Genomic DNA, 21,258 nt, shown 5'->3' on the forward strand with positions numbered 1-21,258 from the left:
GGGTATATCCCACGTGATGACTGACGTCAATGACAATGGCAATTTAGAAGCAGCAGTAACGGTAACTATTACTTAGTCAGTGCTTACCTGGGCCAGATATCACCCTAAAACTTTACACATATTGACACTTTGTTTTCATTTAATCTTTATAATAACACAACAGAGATAAAGAAAGAGGTTTAGAATATCACTGCAGGGTTGGCAAGTGGATGAAGCTAAATTCAAAGAAAGCTCTGAATGACTGTCCAGTATTCTGGGAAGTCTGGAAGACTTCTATCTGCCAGTGTGAACTTGACAGTTTCCTTGGGCTGAAGAGGAGATCAGTGGTGATATTAATGAATGGGATTTACTGATATACATACCGATATGTGTCAAAGATTTGCAAAATGTTTTAGGAGATTTGCATAACTTGATTAACAAGCATTTTCCAAACAATTAATAAACAGTGTTAACACCATTCTAGGGCAGAAAAGCCATTCAAAGTGCAAAGTACCATTTGATTCAATGGAATAAAATTTACAGACAGCTCTCACTGATACGGTTTCAGATTCCGCATTACAGATTTCTTTAAGAAACTACTCATGCTAAGTTTTGGTGTTATATCAAAGCAAGTGTACACAACTATCTGAAAAGGCTACTAAAATACTCCTCCCTTCCCAACGATGCCTTCCCCACACCTCAACCAAAGCAACACATGGCAACAGACTCAATGCAGACGCGGACAGGAGAATCCTTGAGTTAATGTCTCCTATTAAGCCAGACATTACAGCGATTTGCAAAAATAAAGAACAATGCCATTCTTTGCAGTAAATTAGTTTTTGTTTTGGACAATGGGGCTATTTTTTCTTTCCTTCTTTTTGAGACTGAATCTCATTCTGCTGCCCAGGCTGGAATGCAGAGGCATGATCGTGGTTAACTGCAACCTCTGTCTCCTGGATACAGATGATTCCTGTGCCTCAGCCTCCTGAGTAATTGGGACTACAGGCATGCACCACCACATCCAGCTAATTTCTGTCATGTTAGTAGAGACAGGGTTTCGCTACATTGGCCAGGCTAGTCTCAAACTCCTGGCCTCAAGTGATCCACTTGCCTCGGCCTTCCAAAGTGCTGGGATTACAGGTGTGGGCCACTGTGCCTGGCCAATGTGGCTAACTCATTTCTGTTAAAATGTAATAGGTTCACTATTATTTTAATAAATTAATATATACATGTTTAAACATTTCTCTGGTTTAATTTCAAATAGGTCAATAGCAATAGCTGAATTCATGTAAACAGTGCTCTTTGGGGTCCTGCATAGTTTTCAAGGAGTGTTGGGGCCCACTGTCCATACCAGCCTGACTCCAGTGAGTGTCCTGGGGACTGCAGGGCTTTCCTACTTTCCTGCAGCTCCTGTGCTGCTTCTGGCCGAGCATTTCCAAACTCCTCTTACCCTTCCCTGCCTTTACTGTAGACTTCCTGTTGAGGTTTCTTCCACAAGACCTTTCCTTACTGCTTGTTAGGTGGGAAGTGTGACTCTGAGCAAGTCATTTGGCACTTGTTAGTGCTTTCATCAGTTAACTATCTGCTTAGTACCTCTTACTCAATGGCCAAAATCCAACATTGAGCCTTGCAAATAACAGGCATGCAGACTCTGCCACCTGAACAGACCCATTCTATAGGAAGCTATGGTTTCCGTGTTTCCCATGCTGCATTCAGAGATAAGAAGCAAACATACAAGTCCATGGGAGGGGACGTACTGCCCGGAAGATACCTAAAACACCATAAGAACAAACACTTGATTCCTAAACACGCTGAGAACTCAGTGGCTGTGCAACTATTTGAAACAAGCAACTGTCATTACAATGTTCACGACTTTTCACATTCAGATAGCCAGTATTTTTCAATGAAAAAGGGTTTATTTTTGGAATTATCTCTTTGCTTGCCTTTGATTCTCATCAATTCTAGGCCTCTGTACCCTGATTTGCCAGGATTACCTTAAATGAGCTCATGTGTGTTGTCGCAGCCTGTGTATTTGGAGCTGTCTGGCATGCTCACATTCTTGGCACTACAGAGAACTGAGAGCCCACCATTCTCCCCAAGAGCCATGCGGATGCCCCCTGTTCAGGACCTGTGCACAGCTTGGCTCCTAAGGACTGGCCAGTTAAGTCCTTTAAAAGGACATGTCCTCACCAACTCCTCCTAACAGCAGTATCAAGCCAGTGCCGTTCCACCCACCTGGAGGCGACACACAGATATGAGGGCTAACACAGCTTGCCAAAGGCCTCGGTGCTAGGAAGTGGCAGATACACACACGAGAGCCAAAGGTACCCTTTTCAGGGAATCGAAACTCAAAAGGATGTTGGGATCATTCAGAGCGGAGTTAAGTAAGTCTTATAAGCCTCAAAATGCCCTAAAAGCATCATTGGCTTTATAAACACTGGACAGTTACTGATACTCAGAATACAGACTAAGTTATCATCCAAACACAAACAAATGTATTACAATTAAGAAGAGCAGAGTAACACTGTTTTTCACAAAATTTCTACCCAAAATGGTCTAAAAGGCAAGTGAATTTCAATTCTCCTAGGCTTCCAGACAGAGTGTTTCTGTACTGTTTTTGTTTGTAGACTAGAAGCAGATAGGCTTGTGATTATAATCTCATGAGCTCTTTTTTTTTCATTTAAAAAAATCTCATTTGACTTTTTTTTTCTTTTTTTTACAGTTTTACTGTTTCTAAAAAAAACCTGTAACAACGAATTGGGTAACTGCATCCTTGGGCCCTATCAAATATTTCCATAATTTTTTTTGAATGGAAGTTAATTTAACTTCTTCTTTATCAACATATTTTAAAAATTTTATTTTCTGCTGTGTTAACAGGACTGTGCCACTGGGAAATAAAAATGGGAAGTGGTGGAAGAATATGCTTTGTATCTTTATGCATCCTGATTTTTTATAGTAAAGTGCTATTACAAATGCCTTATATTTGTATAGATAATTTTAGCTTTCCCATTATTTTAATTAATACGCTATTGTGAATTTGAGATAATTTCCAATTATTTCAAGATAAATCCTTAATCATATCCAGAAGCAATATACATAGACATACTCATGCAAAACCTGTAGGTGAGAGAAGAGAAGACTCAGGGCATCCAAAATGACGGAAAGAAGGTGGAGATAAGAATGTGCTATTTTGGCTGGGTGCGGTGGCTCACACCTGTAATCCCAGCACTTGGGGAGGCTGAGGCAGGTGGATCATCTGAGGTCAGGCGTTCGAAATCAGCCTAGCAAACATGGTGAAACCCCATCCCTACTAAAAATACAAAAAAATTAGCTGGTGTGGTGGCAGGTGCCTGTAATCCCAGCTACTTGGGAGACTGAGGCAGGAGAATCACTTGAACCCAGGAGGCAGAGGTTGTAGGGAGCTGACACCACTGCATTCCTGCCTGGGTGACAGAGCGAGACTCTATCTCAAAAAAAAAAAAAAAAGAAAAGAAAAAAAAAAGTGCTATTCTTTAAAGAACTTATTCCCTTATTTACTAAAGGGGAGCCTGTTATTAATCAGTGCCAAACAGAGATGCTTAACAAAGGTCACCTTTAAAGCAGGATGGGCGCGCCCCTGTCTAGCTTTATGCATGCCCCTGGTCACAACAGTCAGGGAGGGACAGGAATTTAATGCAGTTCACCGGTCACTGATCTCTAGAGTGCAGCGTGAGCCTGGCATTACTCAAGATTGGGATGTAGGAAGAAAACAGCAGAGTGTCTATTTATAGTTTCTTCTACAAAAAACAAGAAATTTTGACATACTAATACTCAATATACAAATTTACACGCAGTGGAGGTGTGTGCTGCAGGCTGCTTTTGCTGCCAGGCAAGTGTGGACAGAAGACTTTGGAGACCAGGACTGGGCAGTGAAGGCTTTTGTAAACGAGCCATAAATGGCGGATACCACAGCCAACCTCACAGATGTTGCAACAGGTACCTGCAGAATAGAGGGAGAGCTGTGACACACATGCTTAGCCGCCAAATCACAGAATATGAGGTGAAAAGGCTGAATTACTCTATTGTCGCTATGCATCAAGAGGCATCATGTGAACTGTTTGTAGATAGGAAACTGACAGAAAAAAATAAAAAGCCAAGCCCCATTTAGATGACAAGTCTTGGTGGTCAAAGAAATGCTCCGAGACACAACACAGGACCAGGTCAGCACGGCAGCTGCAGAAAGACGGTGGGACCAGGCCTTTCTGCTGCGTAGATGATGGGGCCTTCCAAATAAATGTTACCCCAACGGAGCAAAAAGACACAGTGGCAAAAACCACCAGTCTAGACGGTGACCACTAGAAAGATACCCCAGAAGGTGCAGGCTCACAAGGCTGGGAAGTACTTCCTGGTCACTCATGTAATATTCATGAAGCAGCTGAAGCAGCCAAGTTTCAAACACAGAGACCACAGCATGATCAGCTCAAGCACCACCCTCAGCTTCCATGCATGTTTTTATTATTGCCCAGGCTGGAGTACAGTGGTATAATCCTGGCTCACTGCAACCTCGACCTTCCAGGCTCAAGCCATCCTCCTGCTCCAGGCCCTTGAGTCACTGGGACTACAGGCATGCCCCAGCACACCTACCTAATTTTTAAACTGTTTATAGAAACACAATCTCACTATGTTGGCCAAGGCTGACCTCGAACTCCTCGGCTCAAGCGATCCTCCTGCCTCAGCCTCTCAAAGTGTTGGGATGACAGGTGTAAGCCAGCAAGCCAGCCCCATGGGCATTCTTCCATGCATGGTGCTCCCAGGGTCCTGGTGAATGGTGAGCCGACAGACAGATCTCACACAAAACACAAAAGTGCTCAAGCTCTCTGAAAGGCAGGAGCCAACCTTTAGCTATGGTGCCGCCTTGTCTTTCAAATATATTTATTCTTAGTACAAAAGGAGTAGGAACAAAGTTGAACAAGTTGGGGCAGATTTGGAATTTGTCATTAACATGTACTAAATTCTACTCCCCTGTGCCAGATGAGGAAACTTAGCAGATGATGAGTTTCCTGCACCAAGAAAACAAAAGCTCAGCAGTACTCTTTTGTTTTTAAAGATAATATTAACATGCCATTTTTTGGAAATGGCCATTTCTCCATGATGTCTAGTGTCCCTTCTGTCCTACAGCAGTGTCTGTGCAGGCAGGGCTCTCTCTCTTCTTGGCCACTGCCTCATCCTGCACCACCTGGAGCCTGAGTTTCTAGAGCCCTAGAAGACTGAAATGTCTGGTTGATTCCTTTGCCTGGTACCGCTTCATGTTTTCACTGCTCACGGCCCTTTAGATTCCCCATACAGATCTGGGAGGACTTAACTATCTGGCAGGATTGAGTCTTCCAATCCATGAACATGGATTATTTCGCCAAGGACTCAAGTTTTCTTTAAATGTCTCCTAATAAAGTCTTCTAATTTTCTTCTAAAAATGTGCTAAACGTTAATTTTTAGATTTATTCTTATGTATTTGCTATGTTTTGATGTAATCATCAATGGTACCTTTAAAAATATTTAATTTTCTAACTGCTGTTGCAATACAGAAAAAATGATTTTTGAGCATCCCTTTTATATCTAGCTACCTTGCTCAACTCTTAAGCGTCCTGATGCCATATCTGTAAATCCCTGTAGTTTTCCGTTCATCTGCAAGTCCCCACACTGTTCTTCTCTTTCTTATCTACTGTGCTGACCAGGACCTCCGAGCAACACTGAAAGGAGCAGTGAGAACGGCCCCTGCACCATCCCCGTCTCAGAGGGGAGCTTTTACCAGCTAACCACTGATTTGATGCTTGCTCTAGCAGCCTGTGAATGACAGTTACCCGAGTAAGAAACTGACCTATGGATTCAATGCTATCCCAATCCATATCCTAACACACACTTCTGTGGAACTGAACACGTGGACTCTAAAACGTATATGGAAATGCGAGGGGTTAAGACTAACCAAGGCATCCCGGAGAAGAGCAAAGCTGGAAGACTTGCTGTTCCAGAAATCAAGACAGCCTGTAAAGCTTCATTAATGAAAACAGCCAGGCTCTGTGCTGTCACACCGGCTTGTGCATGAATCAACACCTGACTTGTGACAGCAGCGGCCTGCAGAAGCGTGAGGAAAGGCCGGCCTTTCAACATGTTGTGCTGGACAAGCAGGTACACACGGACAAAAGAGAGAAAGAAAACCAAGAAAAGAGCAAAGAAAGCAAGCAACTGGATCAAATTATATACATATATATTTAAAAAAACAAACCCCTGGTGGGTTATAGACTTAAATCTGAGAGGCAAAACTCTGATGCTTTCAAAAAATAATACAGAAGAATGTCTTAGGTAGGGAAAGAAGTAGAGAAGGACTTCCTTAGACACAAAGCCAGTAATCGTTAAAAGACTGGTTAATCTATATTGAAATTAAACAGTTTTCTTTTTTTTTCTTTTCCCTGAGAGTTTTGCTCTGTTGCTCAGGCTGGAGTGCAGTGGTGCGACCTTAGCTCACAGCAACCTCCGCCCCTCGGGTTCAAGTGATTCTCCAGCCTCAGCCTCCTGAGTAGGTGGGACTACAGGTGTGCACCACCACGCCTGGCTAACTTTTGTATTTTTAGTAGAGATGGGGTTTCACCATGTTGGCCAGGCTGGTCTTGACCTCCTGACCTTGTGATCCACCCACCTCAGCCTCCCAAAGTCCTGGGATTACAGGCGTGAGCCATCGCACCTGGCCTGAATTTAAACATTTTTCTTCATCGAGACACACAGAAGAATGAAAAGGCAAGTCAGAGAATAGAACTATTTGAATACATATAACCAACAGACTTGGATAAACATATCCAACAAATCAGTAAGAAAACTTCAGAGCACAAATTAAAAAAAATAGGCAAAAGTCTTAACCAGGTTCTTCACAAAATATATCCAAATAGCTAATCACATATGAAAGGATCATCACTCTCATTAATAACCAGAGAAATGCCAATTAGAACCACTACGGCCAACACCAAATAGTGCCTCAAGGAGCCTCTTCGAGGCTGGAGCACGAGCACCACCCATGGCCGCGGTAGCGTGCTATCCCTGGTGCTGAGCACTCCTGGTACACCACCCCAGAACACTCACAAACACGTGCGTCACAACAGAGGTAAAGGAATGTCCACAGCACACCATCCTAACAGCTCAAACTAGAAACAACCAAATGCCCATTAGTGGCGGATGAGGTCAATACAATGCAGTCCATATAACATTCCAAAGCGATAGCGATGAAGGAAATACAGCTATTCTCAATATGGGTATGCCTTACGAAATACTGTGGCATGAATGGGGCGAATAAGGAGGATTTATTCAGTATAATTTCATTTATTGGAAGTACAGAAATAGGCATCCCTAAAACTATAAAAGACTTACAGGGGGCTTTTAGGGTGTCCAGCCTGAATGGTGGTTATATGAGTATTTGTTTCATAATTATTCACTACACATTTGTTCCATATGCTTCTGTATATGAGTTATATTTCAAATAAAAAAGACCAAACATACATGCATAAGGCTAAAAAATGAAAATGGAAAGAACCTAGCGAGACGTGAGTCTCCTTCTGCACACCACCCTCTGGCCTCCCTCTCTTCTGCCAACTCCCACTCTTACAAATGGGGTGACCTGGGCTACTCCAGGTGTGCACTTGGGTGCAGGAACGTCAGCCGTTTCCCATACAGTTTTAGATGCGTCAACACCGATGACCTCTAAACTCACCTGGATCTACCTAAGACTGAAGACACACTCACACACTTGAAATCTCAACAGTTTCTTTTCTTTTTTTTTTTTTTTTTTGAGACGAATTCTTGCTCTGTTGCCCAGGCTGAAGTGCAGTGGCGGGATCTCAGCTCATTGGAACCTCCGCCTCCCGGGTTCAGGCAATTCTCCTGCCTCAGCCTCCCGAGTAGCTGGGACTACAGGTGTACCACCATGCCCAGCTAATTTTTGTATTTTTAGTAGAGATGGGGTTTTCACCATGTTGGCCAGGATGGTCTCGAAATCCTGACCTTGTGATCCGCCCGCCTCGGCCTCCCAAAGTGCTGGAATTACAGGCGTGAGCCACCACACCTGACCCCCCCAAAAACGTTTCTAACGTTCCTCTATGCAGGGTCTCATGCTGACGAATTTAAGCTTTGAATTTTTTAATTGAAAAACTTTTCCAGTTAAGACAGAGATCTAGGTGATCTCTAATTTTTTTCTATTTATATAAAGATTCTCTCATTCTCTCTTAAAAGATCAGTAATTATGCTTGCAAATGGATAAAATCAAGACTGTGATATGATGTGCTTATCAGATCTAAAGCGTCTGTGGGGAGCAACTGGCATGTAAGAACTAAGTCTCAGGGCAGCCCCAACCTCGAGGACACAGGCTGCATCCCCAGGAAGTCTTTCACAAACGCATCCCGTACATAACACGCCAGGCACTGTGCGAGGCATTGAGGATACAGAGATACTTTAAAACACAACATCTGACCTAAAAGAAAACTACTAAAACACGGGAGGTGATGAATTCTGCTGGGGAGACATGGGCACGAGGCTCAGGGAGAACAGGAACCACATCTGCAGAGAGGCTCAGGTTGCTGGGAAGGCACTCAAGGCTGCACTAAACAGGGAGACTGTCCAGAGGCACTCACTTGTCAATCACAGGGGCCTGAAAGTGACAGGACAGATGAATCAGGCTGCCTTCTCTGGAAAATCAATTTTCCTCAAAAGATAGTACCTTAAAAATGAGGACAAATGATTCTATCTTACGTAACCTACATTAATCATACTGGATACTTAATTACAAATTTTCTTTGTTTTCTCCACCATTTTTATCCTTAGCATCTAAAACTGGCAAGCACATAGTAGGGCCACAGGTGTTTGCTGAATGAAGAGATCAATCTGGGGAAAAATTCAGGTAATTTAACTGAGAGGCACTGTAATTTGAAATATATTTATATCAAAATAACGCCACCTGTATCAGAGCAGAACACAACATCTACATAAACTTTTAAGATATGGCTCAGGTCTTCAGAGAAACTGCTCTTAGCAGGCATTGCTCCTTTGTGGAATCTCTGCAGTCAGAGGCACGTTGATAGAAAAATCTAAAAGGTACTGTGGGAAGAGATTTGAATCAGAGGATTTTTAAGAAGATGAGTGATCCAACTTGACCTCTGTTCCGGAGAGACACAGGTGAACTGAAACCAAGAAGCCAGAGGCAGGCGCTCTCCTTCAGAAGAGAAGGGCCAACCTGCAGCCCAGGAACCTGGCCCTCAGCTCTCTCCCAGGCAATCCCCACACGCAAGCTCTGCCTTCCCGGGTGCAGGTCCCGCCAGCCCGCATTTTTGGTAACAAGGATCTCTTATGCTATAAATCCAAACTTCTACAACTGGAAAGCATGATAAATAAACGTAATAATGAAAAACTCCCTTCTATATATCTACAAAATGTCAAGACTAACTTCTACCCTGACCCTTAGCACCTACATAACTTCAAAACTGGGTCAGTCTTCTCACACTGTTTGTAACTTGTTTGATGACTTCTGAAATTTACAATAAATCTTTCTTAATTTCAAAGCGCAAGTATCTTATTTTATCCATTCTAATACATACATTTTCCATATTAATCTCTAACATCAAGTTGCATCTTTCACTTTTTCTTTTTTGGTAATTCTTCAAAAATGGTTTGGACTACAATTAACCGTGCCTTAGATGTGATGAGATATGGTATCTTAGCTTCCATACACATATGTGCCTCTGCTCAGGTTTCTAAATGGATATTATTTCATTCAAATGTAGCCAACGTTCCTGCCTCACTCCAGGTCTGTCTGTACCACCCAGTGTAAAGGAACTGAGGAAGGTGGCTGCAGGAAGCAGGCAGGATTTTGGAAGAGGCCATGCCCACCCTAAGTGCTCCCCTGTTCCGGCATGTGGCTACCTGCAGCTAAGTCTGTTTGGCAAGGCTCCATGAGAAACTGGGAGAGGTGGCGCACGGCCCTTCCTGTCACCGGGGATGCTGAAGCCATCCTTCCACTCTGTGTGGGTGGATTTTGGGCAAAATGAACAGTACCACCCGGTACACTTCACTTGGGTATAAATTTGGTAACGTAAGGCCGGCCTGCAGTTTCTATACTGACATTCCTGTTCACATGTGTGGATAGATGCAACCCGTGGCTCACAATCCACCATGAATGTTCCAGTGCTGTGGTGTATGGTTTATTCAGCTTTGTTGTTCACATTTACCAAGGTTACTTCTTCTTTCCCGCAGAGGAAGATCTGCTAACCCCAGGAGCAGGCTGGGGATCCCTCACAAACCTGAGCCGTTCCTGCCTTAAACCCTTGGGGTTTTTCTGATTGTTAGCCTGCTTTTATTTGCATATGAAGAAAGGGGTATTATTCACTTTCCTCACAACTTTCCGTGAAATTCACAGTACAATAAGGCAGATATTTTTCATTTTAAAAAACAGTGGTTGAAGCCATATTCTAGTTCATTCATGCTTTTTGCCCATGAAGACTGGCAGCCTCTACCAGGGAAGTGGTGAGGAGTGAGTGGGGAAGGGTGGGCTGGATGGAGTGGAGGGGCGCCCGGATGGAGAGAGGTCAGGCTGAAACAGGCAAAGGCCGGGAGATGCTGCTTTCCTCAGAAAAGCTCTTCAGTGCATTTTCAGTAAAGGAAGAACAAACTGACTTCTGGTTTAGACTCCGCTAAATCAGAACATGGTAAAGTCATGCAATTACTATGAGCCTCAGGTTCCACAGCTATAAAATCTCCCGTGGACACACAGGGACATTCACAATGAACCTTCGCTCTGGCCGCAGGTGACAAGAGGAATTCAATGGTGTTGGCTGAATTAGAAGGTTCGGCTTTTTAACAGGGAAAGGTTAAGACAGGCTCAACAAACTCCCAGAGATGAAGATATAAATCCAGCACAGCATTATTTCCTGATACAGGCCATATTCCCCACTTAGGACTCTGGTTCTAGAAAGCCTTGGGGAGAACAGACAGTGCACTGATTACTAAATGCTCAGCACCCTTCGGGGAGCCCACACCGCCTCATCTTCCACTTCCACTAGCACTTCTGGTGAAAGCTGAATACCAATAATACGATTGCACCTGGTGACCAGAGCGCCCACAATGCGGTAGCTCATTTACCCAAAGAACAAAGGCAGGCACCGTCTCAGGAAAAGTAACAGCTCTTAACATTTGATGAAATGACGTAATAAGATCTTTTCAATTCTATCTTGAAATTGATTCCAGAACCTTCAATATATTTACCAGCAGACAAAGCAGTGTGGAAGTGTGAAAAAGATACACTGAAAATACACACACATTTTTTTCAGTCTCTATTTTATGTTCTCTACTTCTTTTTCCATGTCTCTGTCAGAGGAGGCTAAAGTGCTTCTTTCGAGACCTGAACTCTTGCTGAAGCTTGGGTTCTTCCTTCGCATGATGTCCAGCCCGGGGCTGGCAGCAGGGAAGGTCAGTGAGGGACACAACCAAACGAGCATACAGCCTGTGTGCCAGGACCTGTTGGGCCCTGGGCTGCTCCTGGAGCTCCAGGGGCAGCCTGGGGATCAGGGCCACGGAGCCACACAGGTACCACGACACATACCATGAAATCAGGACTGTGTGCACGTGTGTGTCCAACCTCTGGGGAGGTGATGTGGAATGAGTGCCCGACTGCTCTGGCCCCGCCCGCACGCTGCCCGCCTCTGAACTTGTCACATACCCACTGCTCCACTTTCTAAGATTCCAATTAGTTACTGGTATTGGTAGTAACCTATTTTGGGTTCCAGCCATCAACTCATCACTGCTAAGATGCACTGGAGATACCAGCCAGCAACGGCTTCCCACACTCTTCCTGTCTCCAAGACATCAGCAGGGTTCGTCATGGAGGAGAGTGGCTCCAGCCCTACCTGAGACTTGGACAAGCATCCGTGGGGGCTTTCTGTCTTGCCCAGTCCTTGACACTGAACTTGGCCTCATGGTTATCATTGGGGCTGCTGTTTGGAGAGGAATGCAGAGAAAAGGGACACACGGCACTTTCTGTCCTTATAACCCCTAGCCTCTGTTGCATCCCCAGCCTTAGCTCAGTGTTAGAAAATGACAGGCACTCAACAACTGCATCACGTCAAGTACTGATGCCGCCGCCACTGTCGCCACCACCGCCACCACCACCACCACCACTGCCATCATTGCCACCATCACTACCACCACTGCCACCACCACCACCACAGCCACCATCACCACTGCCACCATCACTACCACCACTGCCACCATCACTACCACCACTGCCACCACCAATGCCACCACCACTGCCACCACTGCCACCANCACTACCACTGCCACCACCACCACCACTGCCATCACTGCCACATCACTACCACCACTGCCACCATCACTACCACCACTGCCACCACTGCCACCACCACTGCCACCACCACCACAGCCACCATCACCACTGCCATCACTGCCACCATCACTACCACCACTGCCACCATCACTAACACCACTGCCACCATCACTACCACCACTGCCACCATCACTACCACCACTGCCACCACCAATGCCACCACCACTGCCACCATCACTACCACCACCACTGCCATCACTGCCACCATCACTACCACAGCCGCCATCCTACCGCCACTGCCACCACCACCACCACCACCACTGCCATCATTGCCGCCGCCACCACCACCACCACCGCCGCCGTCGCCATCACTACCACCACCACCATCGCCACTACCACCACCACAGGTGCCCACAATTCCAATCTCCGCACTGGTGCAGCCTACTTCCTGCTGAGAGTGACTTTCCCTGTGAGACAGACTTTCCTCTTAGGGCGCCCCTCAGGTTGGGTAGCAGGTGCCACCCATGGATGGATACACAGTGTGGAGGGGCAAGAAAAAATTCCAAAGCATAAAGCAATTGAAAAACTTCTACATTTCTTCAGCTTGTTATGTTGCTGTCTCAAGTGATAATAAAGAGCAGGGTTTTAATGAGTTTCTTGGATACAATAAACACACTGAGAAGCCTGGTGTGTTCTGTGCGGCTGTTCTCTGAAGCAGTTTACCTCCATCTGTCTTCTCTCCCACCCAAGTGTGTGCCATCACCCCATGGAAGATCTGATGGACATGGACATGAGCCCCCTGAGGTCCCAGAACAAGCTTTTTGGTTGTGAACTACAGGCTGACAAAGATGATCACTTTAAGGTGGATAATGATGAAAATGAGCACCAGTTGTCTTTGGTTGTAGGGGCTGGTGCAAAGGATGAATTGTGCATTGTTGAAGCAGAGGCAATGAATGATGGAGATAGTTCAGTTAAGGTAACACTGATAACTTTGAAAACGTCTGTACAGCCAAGGGCTTCCCTTGGGTTCTGAAACACCACCACCTGTGGCCTTGCGGCGAGGTGTGGTTCAGTGCCCTTGCCTATCAATGGATGGCACTTAGTAGCTGGGGAGGAAGATGCAATGCAGTCAGACAGACAGGAGGATGTGAAACTCTTCAGTGTATCTGGAAAGCGATCTCCCCCTGGAGGAGGCAGCAAGCTTCCACAGAAAAAAGGGAAGTTTGCTGCTGCCGAAGATGATGATGATGAAGATGAGGAGGAAGCTGAGGACAAATCTCCAGTGAAGAAATCTACATGAGATACTCTAGTCAATCATGCACAAAAATCAAACCAGAATGGAAGACTCCAAGTCACCAACGTCAAGAAAAGGTCAAAAATCCTTCAAAAAATAGGAAAAAAATTCCTAAAACACCAGAAGAATCTATTTCTATAGAAGACATCAAAGCAAAAATGCAACCAAGTATAGCAAAATGTGGTTCTCTTTCCAAAGTGGAAGCCAAGTTAATCCATTAGTGAATGGCTTCTGGATGACTGACTAGGGAGCTGGCTAGTCAAGATCTCTAGCAGGGCAGGAAGTCTCTAAGAAAATAAACAGTTAAAAATTCTCCATCTTATTTCATTTCTCTAACAGTTGATATCTGGCAGTCCTTTTCATAATGCAGATTGAGAACTGTCCCTACTACGTTTGATAAATGCTGTCCAGGTTCCACTGTCAAGAATATGTTGTCCAAAATGCCAATTTATTTTAGACAGGGTCTTGCTCTGTCACCCAGGTGGGAGTGCAGTGGTGATCACAGCTCACTGTAGCCTCAACTTCCTGGGCTCAAGCAATCTTCCCACCGCAGGCTCACAATTGGCTAGAACCACTGGCACACGCCACCACTCCTGGCTACTTTTTATATTTTTTGTAGAAGACAGAGTCTTGCTATGTTGCCCAGGTTGGTCTTGAACTCCTCTGCTCAATCTATCTTTCCACCCTTGCCTACCAAAGTGCTGGGATTACAGGTGTGAGCCACTGCGCCCAGCCCAAAATGCCTGTTTACTTGTTAAAGATGGAACTCCACTCTGCTTGGTTTTAAATATGTATGGAATGTTATGGTAGGACACAGTAGTAGTGATCAGACACGGAGATGGTGCGGAGATAGGAAATACATGCAGAATAAAACTCAGTATTTTCATAAAATTAAAAAAAAAAGACACATCACTCCCATTCATGCCTTCCCCAGCTGAGGCCAGTCTACCTGTGCCAGGTGTGAGCAGGCACCACAGCATGCTGCTCTCAGGCCACTGACCCCACGTGGGGAGGGCTGGACACAGACCCATGACCTGGAGGATGATTCTGGGATAGAAGATAAACAGGCACCCCTTGGATGGCCATCATTGATGACACACAGCTCCCCAGTATAATACCCTCATGCCTGTCAGCAGCACACCTGGGTGGGGACCCTGATGGGTGCCTGCAGAGCACCTTAACCGGGGCTGAATCCCTGTTTACTGCTCACTCCCCTTTCCTCGGGATGCTCCAGTGACCGATCACCAGGAAAGCAAAGCAACAAGCAAAGCAGCCACTGAGGCCCACGTGTGCTCCTGCCCTCTCCTCCTGTTTCAAGGGGGACTCGCGGGGGCAGGCTGCACCTGGAAACCTTGGCTTTGGACCATTTTCCCAAAGGCCCATCATATCACACTCCCGAAGAACACGACTGTAATACAGTTGGCAGGTTATTCAAGAGGTTTACCAGCCAAAAGGTTCATTTTTCCATTGTCGAAGACTATGTCACCTAAAGATTTGATATTTTTATTATTCATTGGAATGAGGAACATTCTAGTGTTTGGGTAAGTGTTCAGAGACGGTGGACCCTTTTCTACCCGTATGTCTGCACTGCCACTGGATTTCTGTTTTCATGACACAGCAGGGTTTGGTGGGGGGAACTGGTAGGCACAATGAGGGCTCCCCGGGGCCTCCAAGAACTGTCACTGCACCTGGGAAGAAGAGCTGGACTCTGCAGGAGCCAGAAGAGAAGGCACTAGAAATCAGGTGCCAAGAAGCTCCGCGGGGAGCTGAGAGCTCAGCGGTCTCTGAAGGAGGTGGTGCTCCCCACCTTCCAGACGAAGTCTGGGTGACCTGTGAGGGACTGAATGACTCCAGCCTCCTGGCTGTCCACCTGGCCCTGGAGCCCTGCTCCCTGACCTGGCCCCACTGCCCCAGTTGGCCTCCAAGAGTCCCCTTTGAAAGGTGTTTCCCTCTCCTGCCTCCCAGAAGCATGGGCGATCCTCCGCCTTACTCTCTACGGCTCTTTGTGTCTGCGACTGGTAGGTGCGTTTCAAAAAGACCACCACAGTAACCGTGAGCAACCCCCTTCCCTTGCCTCACCTCCTCAGGTGAGCATCAACCACTCAGGAGGGAGCCAGGCACCTGGAGACACCTGAGTGAAAGTGTCTGGACTCGGAATGAGCCGGCCCCATGTCTTTCAGTGAGGAAGCTCAATCCATGTGAGCTGTCTGGTGGTCCGAGAGGTGGAGGCATTTGGGGAAGCCTCCACAGGCGGCCCTCTACATTCTCCTTTCCTTACACAGTAATTCCCAAGGCTTGTTCTTTATGGTCCAAGTTTTATAAACTAAAAACTTAACACTCAAGGCGTGGCACTCTGAGGCCACTATTAGGCACAGCTGCCCCCTTCATTTCTGACTTTAAATCCTTTACTTAGCAACGATCTGTAACGCCTCGGAGACAGGAAGCAGCAGTAAAACAAAGGTGTTAGGAACCTGGACAGAAAGCTGAAACCTGTGGGTTGGAATCCCAGGTCCACCTCTTACTACCTTACTGACCCTGGGCAGAAAACGATCACTCTGGGCCTCGGTTTTCTCAACTGGAAAACGGGAATAACTGTCTCTACTGGGGTTGATGTGAATTAAGAGGTGGACAGTGTCTTAGAAAAATCCCTGAAATATAATGTGTCCTCAATAAATGTTACTTGTTTCGTTTCTTGTTAATCAGGTATCAAATGACTTAGCAGCATCTATAACTCAATCCTGTTACTCTCCGGGTGGTAACGGAAGCAACCAACGGAAGCGACATTTTCATCCTCTCCAGGCATTTCCAAGCAGGCCTCTAATGCACTGCACTCAGCAGCTAAATTTGTACCAAACGAAAGGCAGAATCTCCATTTGACAATGTCTGGTTCCGCATAACACAATTATGCATATGCCCTGAGAAACGGCGCAGCAACTGTGCTTTGCTGCTCTTGATCCCTCAACAGGGCACTGCAATAGGAAGCACCTCAATGTTGGTCAAAAGGGGCGGAATGAACCCCAAATCCAGTTATTAGAGACGTACCCACTAGGTCATGGGGAGCCAGTCTGTTTGGTGAGCTCACAATGATCTTAGTATTATCAGTTTGTAACTAGATTTGAATGGAAAAATTCCCTTAAAGTTTGATAGGTTTATAAAAGACCGGCGGAGTGGGGCTCTTTTTTGGGGGGTTGGGGGGTGGGGTGTGGGAGTAGCAGGTGGTGCTGGAAGCTCACATAGGTAAGAAGATAAAAACCAGAAAGTAGCAAGCAGACTAAAAAGGCAGGAGACGCCGCTATTAACCAGCTGTGACAAGTTGTTGACCTTTTTGGGCCTCAGTTTCCACATTTGAAAAATGAGGTTTTTTTTTCTGGCTCTTCTGAGACTATGAGAGAATACTTCTTTCAGGAACTTGAGTGCCAGCAGCAAATCCCAGAGAGGGGGAAAAAATGAAAATACAACAGGGTCTCTAAACAGGAACAGAGAAGAGAATAATGTGATATATATGCTTTTTAATCTAGGAAAATAACGTACCAGGTGGGCACTACAAGAAGGACCAGGAAGAAACCCGGGGCTTGCTCCTATAAATGAAATCTTCGCTCTGTGTACAGGTGACCGCTGGTCTTTACATAAAACAACTTAGTATTCCATGGTTGATGTGATATGTAAACATGTGTAACTTATTTTTGAAGAAATTTGTTTTCAGAAAAATAATACATGCTCACTATAAAATAGAAAAAAAAAAATCCAACTACACCGAAAAGGCCAACCCAGAGATAACACTGCTGGCGCCTCCGGTGTGTGCAGATGAATGAACCACTGAAAACCAAGCTTCACGGGCTCCTCTGTTCTCTACCCACAACCCCGAGTCCAGGATGTCTCATACGCCAACAAGTATCAGTGTCAACTGCCTGAAATTTCACTTGACATGTGTGCTATGATTCAATAAATCCAATCAGCATTCTCACAGTGTTTCTTAAAAAATATTACATTGCAAATAATACTTTAATTTATGATTACAGATGGAGGATGGAATACATTTATTGAGTCTACTCTCTTCTGAAACTGCACTAAAAAGACAGTGAATTTTGTAAAGAGTTTACACTTTCCAGGACATGGGATCATGGGGCTGGAGGGCAGGCGGGAAAGCAACTGGGTGTGCGCTGGTGAAGCCTCATGGGCTCAGGTCAGGATGTCCTCACAGGTGCCTGTGGAATAGGGTCACAGATGGGCAAGAAGAGGACTGAAAGGAAGTCTCTTTTTTTTTTTTTTTGGAGACAGAGTCTCGCTCTGTTGTCCAGGCTGAAGTGCAGTGGCATGATCTCGGCTCACTGCAATGTCCACCTCCTGGGTTCAAGCGATTCTCCTGCCACAGCCTCCTGAGTAGCTGGGATTACAGGAGCACCCATCATGCCCAGCTAATTTTTTGTATTTTTTTTTAGTATAGATGGGGTTTCAACATGTTGGCCAGGCTGGTCTTGAACTCCTGAGCTCAGGCAATCCACCCACCTCGGCCTCCCAAAGTGCTGGGATTACAAGCATGACCTACCGTGCCTGGCCCTGGAAATAAGTGTTCTGTGTTACCAGGGACTCTGCTTTGGTAATGTCCGGATAGGACACAGCCAACACGCACACTGGGCAACAAGAAAAGCTTGAGAAAATATAAAAAAGTCTGACTTAGTGGTATCAGCAAACTTGTAAAATAGTGAAGTTTTTTTTTTTGAGACGGAGTTTTGCCCTTGTTGCCCAGGCTGGAGTGCAGCGGCACGATCTTGGCTCACTACAACCTCCGCCTCCCGGGTTCAAGTGATTCTCCTGCCTCAGCTGCCTGAGTCGCTGGGATTACAGTCATGTGCCACCATGCCCGGGTAATTCTGTATTTTTGGTAGAGATGGGGTTTCACCATGTTAGACAGGCTGGTCTAGACCTCCTGGCCTCAGATGATCCACCCGCCTCAGCCGCCCAAAGTGTTGGGATTACAGGTGTGAGACACCGCGTCCGATCTTTTTTTTTTTTTTTTTTTAAATTTGAGACAGACTCTTGTTCTGTCGCCAGGCTGGAGTGTAGTGGCACAATTTTGGCTCACTGCAACCTCTGCCTCACAGGGTTAAGCGATTCTCCTCCCTCAGCCTCCTGAGTAGCTGGAATTACAGGCATGTGCCATCACACCCAGCTAATTTTTGTGTTTTTAGTAGATACAGGGTTTTACCATGTTGGCCAGGCTGGTCTCAAACTCCTGACCTCAAGTGATCTGCCCACCTTGGCTGCCCAGAGTGCTGGGATTATAGGCGTAAGCCACCACACCTGGCCCAAATGGTGAAGATTTAAATAACCAAGAAGGAAGGACAACACAAACCCTAAGGGATGGGCTGTGTGCCAGTGGCTGCCTCCTCCTTCCCTGGGGCTCCTCCTTTCTGGCTCACGTGCCTGGGAGACCCAGTGCTTTGCTTTTCACAGCCTCCTGGGGCGAGGGGGACAAGAGGTGAGTCCAGGGCCCTGAAGGTAAAGGACAGGCTGGTAAGACCCCCTGCGCATTACAACATATAGAGTATATGAGAGACACGTGCAGCAAATGTGGCCTAATGTTGACAAATAGGTGAAGTTTTGATGAAATTCTTTATATCATTCTTGCAGCTTTTCCATACTTTTGAAATTATTTCAAAAAGTTAACAAATAAGCAAACAAACTACAAATCAGGAATGGAAACTGAGTTTTACCAAATGCCGTCTTCAGATTTATGAGGCGCTTGTATTTACCTTCCTTTGACGATTACTAATTGCTACACACTATGATCTTCTCCTTTCTTCCGCCACACTGGCTCTACTTGTCTTGACTCTCCCCGCGTCACCCGCCATCTGCCCCCTTCCAAACAGCTCCTGGGTTTCATTCTCCCCTTTTCTTAGTGGATTCATTTCTGCTTTTGTCTTTTAAAGAACACAGTAATTCTTTGATTATTTTGGTTCTTTTCTACCTCTTTAGTGTTTAAATCATTTTGTTTCATTCTTATTTAATAACAATCTTTACACATTAACTCTGTAAGCCATTACCTTATCTCATTTTTTCATTCATTTGGAGGCCATGGTGGTTCTGTACATGAGACCACAGCCAAGTCTGACAGCCCAGCCTGAATCTCAGTCTCCTACTTGCCAGCTGTCAATTCTGGAGCCATTTCTGGAGCCCATGCTTTGCATCCCCCCATCTGTGGAATGGGGGTGAGGGGAGCACCTCCCTCAAACGAGGACTGTGAGGACCGAGTGAGATAGTAAATGCACCATGCTTAGAATAGTGCTTTCAGCATAGTTATGATGATGATTAGCTCTTATTCATTTAACAATATTTGTTCAGAGTCTACTTAGTGCTACTATTCTAGAGATCAAAGATAAAGCTTTCAACAAAACCTACGGTCCTTGCCTCCATGGAAGTTTTGCTTGAGTGATGAAGGGACTCCCAGGTATGCCTGGTTTCCACCTGTGTGTTTATTTCTATTTTTATTGTATTATAATGTGAGAATAAGGTTTCTAATTATTTCAAATTTTTGGAAATCACATTGGTTTTCTCTGCAAACTATTATATATTAAGTTTAAAAACTTCTACCATGAACATTTGTTTTTCAGCCACTGAACCTGAAAGTCTCTCCCGGCTCACAGTAGTGACAGCTGATGTATACTCCATGACCTGTACAAGGCCAAGAAGCCCGGGTGCGTCTCCCACCAGCACTACACTCAGCAACTTTGTCACTAATTCCCTACAGTTCTTGCTGTACATGTTTCAATGTTCAATCTTGCAGGCCACACACGTTCATGGTAGTTACGTCATCCTACGGACTGTGCTGTAGCGTGATGAGTAATCCTGCGTCACTGATCACTGTTGTCTTCACAATTTAGCTTTGCCCAGCATGAATGTCATGACCTCTGCTCTTCTTCTGCATCTGCCCGATATATACCTTCACTCTCTATTTCTTTTTGACGCTCTTTTATTATTGCCCGTCACTTCTTAGGATTTAAAGCCAAAGTTAGAAAATCCATGTTTGTTTGTTATTTAGAGTAACGCATATATGAAAGTAAATATAACTGAAATTACAGAAATAATCGTCAAGCTTTGCCAGCCTAGAAAAATGCATGCATCACCCCAGGCATTTACAGATATTATATTTAAAGAAATTTATTTTGTCTAAACAGTTTTTTGAAAAAGAACTATCTGCAGATCCTGGCATGAGACATAAGTTTCCAAAATAACAGAATGACTCATTTACAATAAAAAACCAGCTACAACAGTGTGTGTGATTCTAGTAGCTCTGATTTTAGGCTAAGGTTGGCAGGTCGGGAGTAAGAAAGGAGGGCGGGGGAGTGAAGGCTGGTGGCTCCGTTCACGCTTTGGGTGCTGCTGGGGTCTAGCCTGAGCATGGGTTTGCTCTTCCTGCCTCTCCCCAGGCAGCCACAGCTGAAGGTCAGGGACTTCCAACCTCAGCTCAGCTGAAACCCTGCCCAGCTTCATAGCCTCAAGTGCAAAAACATCTTTCAGCTGCTAGGAAATAGGAGTTTCTTATTTATTGCTTGTGGATTGAGAAATTTCCTTAAATAATTAAAAAAATTATTTCCCACTGTATTTTATCTTATTAATTTTTCCTCCGATTTTCACT

At 45.3% G+C, this 21,258-nt stretch overlaps 1 protein-coding gene across 8 annotated transcripts in view; it reads right to left on the minus strand.

Moving 5' to 3' along the window:
* The window catches only part of PPP2R5C (protein phosphatase 2 regulatory subunit B'gamma), a 170,570-nt gene that overhangs the window by 72,342 nt on the left and 76,970 nt on the right, over positions 1 to 21,258 (minus strand). The window lies entirely within an intron of this gene.

This window comes from Cebus imitator, unplaced genomic scaffold (genome assembly GCF_001604975.1).
Source record: "Cebus imitator isolate Cc_AM_T3 unplaced genomic scaffold, Cebus_imitator-1.0 Scaffold52, whole genome shotgun sequence".
NCBI classification, from domain to species: Eukaryota; Metazoa; Chordata; class Mammalia; order Primates; family Cebidae; genus Cebus; species Cebus imitator.